The following is a 10,664-nucleotide window of genomic DNA, read 5'->3' as shown; positions in this document are numbered from 1 at the left end:
AGGGGGCGGGCTGGTGTGGAGGACTCCCTGGTCCTGAATGGGGTAACTGTGCCCCTGAAGGACCAGGTGCGTAGCCTGGGAGTCATTTTGGACTCACAGCTGTCCATGGAGGCACAGGTCAATTCTGTATCCAGGGCAGCTGTCTACCAACTCCACCTGGTACGCAGGCTGAGACCCTACCTGCCCGCTGACTGTCTGGCCAGAGTGGTGCATGCTCTAGTTATCTCCCGCTTGGACTACTGCAATGCGCTCTACGTGGGGCTACCTTTGAAGGTGACTCAGAAACTACAACTAATCCAGAATGCGGCAGCTAGACTGGTGACTGGGGGCGGCCGCCGAGACCACATAACACCGGTCTTGAAAGACCTACATTGGCTCCCAGTACGTTTCCGAGCACAATTCAAAGTGTTGGTGTTGACCTTTAAAGCCCTAAACGGCTTCGGCCCAGTATACCTGAAGGAGCGTCTCCACCCCCATCGTTCTGCCCGGACACTGAGGTCCAGCGCCGAGGGCCTTCTGGCGGTTCCCTCATTGCGAGAAGCGAAGCTACAGGGAACCAGGCAGAGGGCCTTTTCGGTGGTGGCGCCCGCCCTGTGGAATGCCCTCCCATCGGATGTCAAGGTGATGGACAACTACCTGACATTCAGAAAACATCTTAAGGCGGCCCTATTCAGGGAAGCTTTTAATGTATGATATTTTAGTGTTTCTTGGTTTCTGTGGAAGCCGCCCAGAGTGGCTGGGGAAACCCAGCCAGATGGGCGGGGTACAAATAATAAATTATTATTATTATTATTATTATTATTATTATTATTATTATTATTATTATTATTATTATATATGTCTTGGAGTAGACTAGTAGTACAGTGGTACCTCTGGTTAAGAACTTAATTTGTTCTGGAGGTCCGTTCTTAACCTGAAACTGTTCTTAACCTGAGGTATCACTTTAGCTAATGTAGCCTCGTGCTGCCGCCACACCGCCAGCGCGTGATTTCTGTTCTCATCCTGAAGCAAAGTTCTTACCCCGAGGTACTATTTCTGGGTTAGCGGAGTCTGTAACCTGAAGCGTCTGTATCCCAAGGTACCACTGTAGTAGGCATTTCCAAAGCAGTTACCATGAAGGCATGTTGCAGCAATATCAATTAAATCAGCCCTGAGTTGCAGATATGTCAGTAAAGGGTTGAGGAGAAAGGTGTAAGCATGAGGTGAGAAGAAAATGAAATGCAAAAAGTATAGTGGCAATTCCAAGTGAACTACAATGTATACAAGGTTAACAAGGTAACCCTTTCTAAGAGCAGAGATACCTGCAACTGAGGGTTGCACTTCATGCATCTGACTCTTGTCACTAAAAACGTATACCACAACAAATGTGTTAGCCTTCAATGTGCCACCAGTCTGTCTGCCAATTTCCAGGGCATCCTGAAATTCTGGCCTGAATCAAAGAAAGGATCAGCTACAAACATTATATGCGCATATCATATGACCAGAGAAAACATGTTTTGTAACCGATGGGCTCCAAACACAATCAAATACAAGGGTACCAACTGGTCTGTGACACTTCTATGCGAAGCTCAAATGTACAAGGTAAGAACAGGGTATCTTTTTACTTTCTAGCTACACTGTGTTAATTCAACAACTCTGGAAGATAGAAACCCAATTTAATGCGTAAGCTTTCCTTTGAAAACTTTATTGAATGGTGGTGACCTTCAGATCATCCGCAGGGTATCCCTGGGGGAGTGAAACAATCTCCCACTCATTTCTGAATGCTGACTTTTTAAGTGTCAGTTTTGTCCATTTAGTCCCTGTGTTTTTCCTTTGTGGGCAGCAGATGGTGGGCATTATTGGCAGGTGATGACATACATTGCACTAGAGGATGAACAGAGCCAAGCTTGAACATGATGGGGTGGGAGAACCATGTGTGTTTAATGTCAGACAGATTTGTATATAAAGAGCGGCAGGATCCAACTTCTATACCAGGTACAAACAGCTGAAAGAAGCTGAATGCTCACATCTCCTCTACCTTACCTCCTGGTAGACCATAGTTGCAGGGAACATTCTCATTGCCAGGCTTACTTATACTAAGAAGTATAAGAGGAAGGGAGATGGGCTAGGATAAAAATGTCTGAAGTGATGGAGTACAGACAGACAAAGTGAAGAGGGAGGGAAAGTTAATCTTCCTTCTCTAATATGACTCCTTTGATGTAAAAAGTAGTCCTTAATTTTCTGTTTTATACATAGATGGACCAGGCAGCAAATATGGCCACCACCTTTGGATCTACTTTGGTCCTGATGGCATAACTGATATTAGGTTCAGTGTTATGTATTGCCTGCATAGACAAAAGGATGGAATTGACCCCTTATAGTTTGTTACAGGGCCTAGTCTCAGGGCTTGGCTACCACCGCAGAGATCAGTGTTACTGAGTAGTGTCAGAGAATTCCAACCAAAACAGAAATGGGTTAAGAAATCACCACTGTTTGCCTATTCACTTGTCTGAGCGAGATCAGCTTCATGCAAATGCAAGCAGCAACTGCTGACACTGAATTTCAAAGCAGTGAATATCTGTAACAATTTAATGCAGCATCCAACTTACATTTCTTGGATGCAAGTTCCAGTGAACCCTGTGAAACTCACTCCTGTGTAAACATGCATAGAGTTACTCTGCAAATCTCATACATAAGATAGGCTTTTGACTCTGTGTTTGCTTGAGGCAGTTTGTGTTTTGCTTTCTCCAGGGTTACCACTGTTTCTTACAGCAAAAGCTCCTTCCAGGGGCATGCAACACCATCTGGAAAAGTCTGTCTCCCCACCTCCTGAAACTGAGAACTTGGGTCATATTATACCTTTGTCTTTTCAGGATTCAGCTTCAGTTTTTTGGCCCACATCTACTTTACCACTGCGCCCAGACACTGTTCTAACACTTTGACTGCCTCTCCTGATTCAGATGAAACAGAGAGACAGGGCTGGGTGCCTCACTCCAAATCTGTTGATGACAACTCCCAGCATCTTCACCGGTTGTTAAATAGCACAGGGGACAAGATGAGGACAACTCCCTCAACACCAATAGATAGATAGGAGCAGTATCTTATATTCCCACCTCCCTGAGTGGATCCAGGAGGAGACCATGGTTAACAATATCAAAAACCACCAAGAGATCAAGGAGGGTGAGCAGGGCCCACCCTGCCATCTCTTTTCTTCCAAGCCTGCTTGAAGCTGAACCACCAACCACCCTGTCAGGAGTGTGTGCAGGAGTCAGGCCCTGTGACCAGTGGGGCTTTGCAGGACTGGGGCCTTCCTAAGTTTGTTCTGGAGAGGCAAGGCGCGGCCGCACAGGTGAGGCAGCTTGGTAACTCACTGCACCTGGTGGCAAGAGCCAGGAAGGGATATAAGGTCAGCATTTCGCTTTGGCTCTTTGCCACAGCAACATGTTTCCTGCCTTGCTGCATTTGGCTTCTTGCTTCCTGATCCTTGGACCTTGGCTTCCTGACTCCCTGCTTCTCGACCCTCAGACCCTTGATTTTGTGACTCCTTGCTTCTCGACCCTTGGACCCTCGACTTTGTGACTCCTTGCTTCCTGACCCTCGGACCCCTGGCTTCTAGACTCTTGTTCCTGCTCCCACCCCGCCATCTTGCCCCCAGTCCTGACTTCCTCAGCCATGACTTCAATCGGCCATAGACCAGACCATGACACACCCTTTCAAGCACCTAGTCCAAAAATGAGACATTAAATGCTGATCAAGAGTTACTTCTGGGTACAATGAGGTCTTCTTAAGGAGGGGATGGGAACTGCAGTCCAACAACACCTAGAAGGCACCACATTGGCAATTTCCAAGTACCATATGAATCTGCTCCTTTGCTTTGATAGCCTGGAATGGCGCTTTTAAAGAACAAGTAATGTATATCCTTCATGTGGGACTGTTGATGAAAATGGAATAAATGCCAGTGTGTCAGCCTTGGTTATAAACAATGGGACATGCAACATGCTTTGGATAGAAGCGAGAAGTGGGCTGGGGATGGGAATGAGGAGCTTTGGTATAAGATAGACATTACCATCCATCTTGCAGCTGTGCTGTGATGTCCAGAAAGTCAACCTGTCTAGACTCATACTCACAGGTAGTGTGACAGGTATGCTTCCTGTATTCTTTGATTTTAGCGTCCCTGCATGCCACTGGGCCCTTAAAGCAGCCTTTCCTCCTCCCACCCCCACGCCGCTTGCTTTATATGCACTTGGCACATTTGCAAAAGAAATGTTTCCTATTGAGAACTAAGGTTTTCTCCCCCCCACCCCAATCTGGAAATGCTGATGCAGCACAGTAAAGGACAGGCAACAGTAACAAAGGTGATAAAGTAGTTATTACTATGCTGAAACATAGTTGGTAGATTAATTTACATGGTCCTGCGCGTAGCCAGATAAAAAGGCCCCATTGATTTCCTGCTGACCCCCTTTCCCAAGTTAATGAATGAAATCTACTTGTGTCAGGAGGCAGGCCTATCCCCAAAAAAGATCTGTTATTTGCATCAGCATTCTGGGGAAGATGCCGATAAGCAAGACAAACACAAGGATTTTAGGGAAGTTCTGTCATAATTGCCCAGCATACCAATTTGGAGCACACACACACACACACTATTAAATCTCTGCTGCTAGCACTGCATGCTAATGGCTGCCTTGAGCAGTTCTCCTTTCTTTGCATTACTTAGCCTGCCTGTTCCTACTCGACTGCATCAGAAGGATCTTCATTCTGTCGACTACTCCAAGGAACTGCTGTTCAAAAGTAGCTGAATCCCTTAGTGTGCCAAAGCCAAGACAACAGAGGCAGGAAACACTAAGGCTTTATCAACTTTTTGGCCAGTTTCCAGCAGCTTCCTCGGAATGGGTGGCAAACTGCAAGATTCCCAAGGGAGTTAAATTTTCAAGGAAGCAATGCCAAAATTTGGCACATGCTGGATAGGTTTGTTTTAGGGTATTTATAAGGTGAGTAAAATGTGCTTCCTTCTCCCAGGTTGGTATGAACTTCAGGATTTGCTTTTAAGAGTTTTATATCCCTATTTCATACTGCAGAGTAACATTCCCCCCCCCCCCCAATGTGGGGAACTGTCCTTAGTGTCCTAAACTGTTGAATGAAAATAACCCAGTAATGGAATTTGGTCTTTGTTAGTTACCCATTTATGTTCCCAAAACATAATTGTGTTTTAAGTAGGTGAGGGGAAGGTGTAGCTTGTATTATGGCTTTATAAAGAGGACATTGTGGGCCAGTGCTTTTCGGAGCTATTTTGCTGCTGAGCTTTCTTCCCCTTCTATCTGGCTGTTTTCAATTCCCCTCACTCTGAAAGATAAAACCATTACCTGCATTAACTGCAAGTTACAACTTGATTTTCTGCTTTTCTCAGAAACAAGTCTTACTGAGTTCAGGAGGGATTGCTGCTTAGTAAGGGTGCTTAGGATTGAAAGCGGCATCTCCAATAAGATAATTTTTTTAAGATTTCCTGTGAGTTGTGCCCCGCAAACAAAATCTATTGCTTTCCATATTTTAATAAACCCAAATTCTCTTTCATCCTGTTTAAAGTTTTATACTTTTAATTTTGCATTTCTGATATGATCTTCCATTTCTATCTCATGCTTTCAATTATCTATCTTATGCATGACTCTCATTTCTTGTGTTCCTCCTCAAGTAAATTCATTTATATGGAGTTCCTATTCACCAAAAGTATTCCTGTCAATAAACACTTCCTTGAGACTGTGCTCCCTTTTCTTCTTCTGATACAAGGATTATCTATACTCCAACCCTCAAGGGGGGGAGAGAAGGAAGCACCTTTAATCTCATGTGATCTCCTGCTTAAATTATAACATTTTAAGTCCAGCAGCAGTGAAATGAGTTGCTACTTCAGATATCTTGTGAAAACATAATCTCAGCAATAATACTCCTTTTGGGGAAAGAGAGAGAGAGAAATTATTCAGGAATACTTGATGTGCTTGATTCTATTTGACTCCACCACAGATTGTACCAAGAATTTTTTGTAAACTTGAATAAGGTAGTTTTCTCTGCAAGCAAAACATTGCTGATGAACTTATTTATCTAGAAGATCCATACATCACATTTTCAAGTATCCAGCTCAAATACGCCATGCAGGTTTGTTTTGTTTTAAGCCTCCAGGTTGGGCAGTATCCGTATACCATTCAATTGCACCTCTTCAATGAACTGTAGTAGTGCTAGCCCAATTTCTTACATTGTCATCCTTTTTGCTTAGTGCAAAGTTGTTATTATTAAATAGTTAGTACATTTATAATCAAACCTTCCTCCTAAAGGAGCCAATAGAGGTAAACAACAATGCAGAAAACAATACCATTGATAATAAGCAAACAAACACTTAAAAACATTATGAACATCCAAAAACAGATCCTCACAGCTAAGAATTTCAAGGTTGCCAGGAACAGTGTGTTTCAGGCTTCAAATGCTTGGCTGAACAGCAGAGGCGTAGGAAGGGGGGGTGCGGGCCACCCTGGGTGTCATGATTGAGGGGGTGACAAAATGGCAGGCGAGAGGGCAGCACATCTTGCGCCTGGCAGCAGCAGCGCTTCTGACCCGGCGGCAGAGAGCAGCCCTCCTCAGCTGTGGCGAGGCGCACCCGGCCACAGCAGCTCCTGCGGAGAGCAGGAGAGTGAACAGCAGTTTCCTTGCCCCTTTCCTACCCTGAACTGTGACACGTGGGAAGGCACACCTCGCGCCAGCATGCTCCGCCCCCCTCAGGAACACGCCCACCCTGGGCAGTGTGGGCATATGCTGTGCCGCTGCTGAACAGCAATGCTTAAAATTCCTCCTCAGTGTTACTAATGAGGGAGACAGATGCACCTCACCAGGGAGGGCGTTCCACAAAGCGGGAACCATCATTGAGAAGGTCCTGTTGCAGTGATGAACACCAACAGGGCAACACCCAGCACTGGGGGCCCCTGCCAATTGTAGGGCCCAAGATGGTTGATGCTGAGGGAAGCACTATTTTAGGTGCAAGCTGGGATAGCGCTACAGCAATTTTGGTGGGCACATGGAACAGGGGAAATGTTTCATTTCCTCACAATGCTACCAGCTAGAAATAAAAAATGTGGTATTAGACTTATGGCAAAACTCTGATATATAGTTTTTTAATAACTGTTTGGTATTAATTTTATTTGTTTATATTTGTCATGAGTCAACATTTTAGAAGCAATTTTTTTTTAATGGGCAAACAGTCTTCTCCCCACCTCCAAATCACTGGAGAGCTGTAGCGATATAACAGGACTAAACACAACATACATACATTCATTTCATTTGCTATGAATAATGTTTTGTCAATGAAACCAAATGTTAAACTGAGAAGAAATGCACCATATGGATGCCAAAACTGCAGCAATTTGAGATCAATCAATATTATGCTGGGTAAAATGTTTTTTCAGCTATCTTTGATCTAAGAACAATATGTTGCTAGCTCTTCCTCTCATCTCTGCAGGATCTTTATACTCCTAGCTTTCTTATCATTGTGTTCTTGCTCTAAAAAAATCAGAAAAAAGACATTCATAAAGAACACTAGTTACCATCCTGGTAAACTTTGCTTAGGGCCTTCTGGAGGTTCCCTCATTGTGAGAAGTGAGGTTACAGGGAACCAGACAGAGGGCCTTCTCGGTAGTGGCACCCGCCCTGTGGAACGCCCTCCCTTCAGATGTGAAGGAAATAAGCAGCTATCCTATCTTTAAAAGACATCTGAAGGCAGCCCTGTTTAGGGAAGTTTTTAATATTTAATGCTGTATTGTTTTTAACATGTGTTTGGGGGCCACCCAGAGTAGCTGGGGAGATGGGCGGGGTATAAATTATTATTATTATTATTATTATTATTATTATTATTATTATTATTACTTGGTCATTAGGAAACTGCCAAAATGAATTTAGGAAAATTCATTAGAAATTCATCCATTAGGAAAGTGAACAAAAGGGAGGAAGAAGAGAAGAGGGAAGAACATTTGACAATAGAACTTTAGGAGTGGTTTCTATGTTTGATATTTTGCTTAGTAATTTATAAAGTCAGAAATATAACTTATTTATTTATTATTAGTACTTATAGCTCTCCCTTCACCAAATGTTCCCAGAGCAGGTTACAAAAATAGAATGATTAAAATAAGTACAATGTGCAATTAAAATAATTGAAAATTAAAAAAATTAAACAATGTCCAGCATTAGAAGAATGAAACAGCAGCACAGACAACAGTTCACAGCAATCAACAACAATGTAGGAGGGAAGATAAGCAGGTTCTTTTATAAATAAAAACTACACGTTACAGACTTTGCATGTCCATAAGCATAATTTGAAAAAAAAAAATATTTGGGGGATTTGGCTAACACCCACATCATCTATCAACACTCATTGAGTGACCTTAAGGCTTTATTTTGTTGATGTGGGCAATAGCCCGTTTCATTTCAATGTTTCTGCATCTCCAAATCATACAATTTGAATTAGTTAATGAGAAAATAGCTGGATGATGTCGTTGATTTTGAGTGTCATCCAACTTTAGTTTGATAATTTATAATTAATAGTTGCAGTATCCAACTTGTCTGGATTATTGTGCACAGTACACTGTGCAATTTCTACCAAGTCAAAGAAAATATCACCTAATAGAGACTGGATAATTGGTATAGTAGCTGAATAATGAATGCACAGTGGGTCAATCTCTGAGCTCTTGCGGTTCAGTGGACATAATCTTGGAAACTTGGTTTTACTCTACGGCCTTGGGCAAGACACTTTCCTTTGGTTCTCTTAACTGTAAAACAGAAATAAAGCTCAGAAGGCTGTTAGGAGGTGATAAGAAAATGTGACTATCTGCCCGGAGCCTCAGGCTATGTACAAAAAATCTAGATAAATAATAATATAGTTGACTTCTGACATTATCCAAACCAACTTGGATAAGAAATTCTACTGAAATGTCATGTAAGCAGAGCTGGATAAATTGGAATATTTACTTGTCTCTGGATGTTAACTGAATTACCATGTTATGGTTTGGAAATATGCTTGAGTTGCCCATGAACAGAAGTGTTTTCTCTATCCATGGGAAATGTGGAGGGATCCTGCTGGCAGAAGAGAACTATTTCACTGATTCCTCCTCTTCTGGAGGGCAGAAAAACATCCCGGGCAGATTTTTTGGAGAAATGCAGGGGCAGCAAGGAGGTGGGAGATATTCACAAATGCCACTTTCCCCTGTTCTGCCAGTGGAAGCATCCACTGAGCCAAACTTTGCTTTGGAGACACCTGTCAGGACAAAGTATGGATCCAAGCCAATGTTTATGGCATGTTTCTATTGTGCAAGGTGCTACTAGAATTATTTTGGAGAACAGTAAAAAAAAGGTAGATGATGTGTGTGCCATTCAGTCAATACCTACAATATAGGTAAAGGTAAAGGTACCCTTGACTGTTCGGTCCAGTCGCAGATGACTCTAGGGTTGCGCACTCATCTCGCTCTATAGGCCGAGGAGCTGGCTTTTGTCCGCAGACAGCTTCTGGATCATGTGGCCAACATGACTAAGCCGTTTCTGGCGAACCACAGCAGCACACGGAAATGCCGTTTACCTTCCCACCGAAGTGGTACCTATTTATCTACTTGCACTTTGATGTGCTTTCGAACTGCTAGGTTGGCAGGAGCATGGACCGATCCATGGGAGCTCACCCCGTCACAGGTATTTGAACCACCAACCTTCTGATCGGCAAGCCCGAGGCTCTGTGGTTTAGACCACAGCACCACCTGCATCCCTACCTACAATACAGACATGTAATATAGCCCAAACTACACATGCAGTTTAATACTGAAAGATATAGTGCATTGCTTGATGAAGATGTCAACTCAGTATGCAGCTCACAATTCAGATTGTTGTAAAGGTTGTGCAGGTACCTTGCTAGTAAAACACACTGTGTACATAAACCAAATAATTATCTTCTTTGAAGTTTTGAGGAAGAGCAGGACAGTTGGCTTTGAATACTTTAGCTTTTATGTTCAAATCCACTGAATCTATATTCCAATCCTCATTTCATTTCATCCTTGAATTTCTGGGATATAGGACTTGGCACAGAATTTAATAGACAAGACTGTAGTAGCGTTCTAAGGTGTTCTGCTCATCAATATTTTCCATTGCTCCTAGTAGATATTTGATTTTAAAATGTCAGCACAGCATTTCATTAATCAGCTATCAATTGAAAATTTTAGCCAACTTTTTTATTGATACATAATTCATCATTTATGGATTATTCAATTGTCCATTGTGTCAGATAACGGCAAACCCTGTAATCTGCTGGGATTAAACAACTATTGAACAACATTTTCTCATTACTAAACTGCTTTATACACTCTCATTTTTCAGGGGTTGAGGAGGAAATCCTGTTTTAGTTTAGACTGCAGTTCTATGTACAATGTAGGTGGGTATACAAGACTGCAGCTTTAGCTGCTGCTATGTAAATTTAATGAATTTTTGAAACACCATCTTCTTCATATTTTAACAGCTGAAGAAAGCAGCCATTGCACAAGGCACTTCAGCGGCAGTAGTCTCACACACAAGCTCATTTCTACATACTGCAAGTAATATGATATCTCTGCATGGAGGCTAGGACTATGTACACACTGTAACTTTAATACATGCTGAAGCACCTTCTTTCCTTCAGA

This window comes from Podarcis liolepis, assembly GCF_965112155.1.
Source record: "Podarcis liolepis genome assembly, chromosome: 4".
In the NCBI taxonomy this organism is placed as follows: Eukaryota; Metazoa; Chordata; class Lepidosauria; order Squamata; family Lacertidae; genus Podarcis; species Podarcis liolepis.
Note: the sequence above shows the minus strand (reverse complement) of the source record.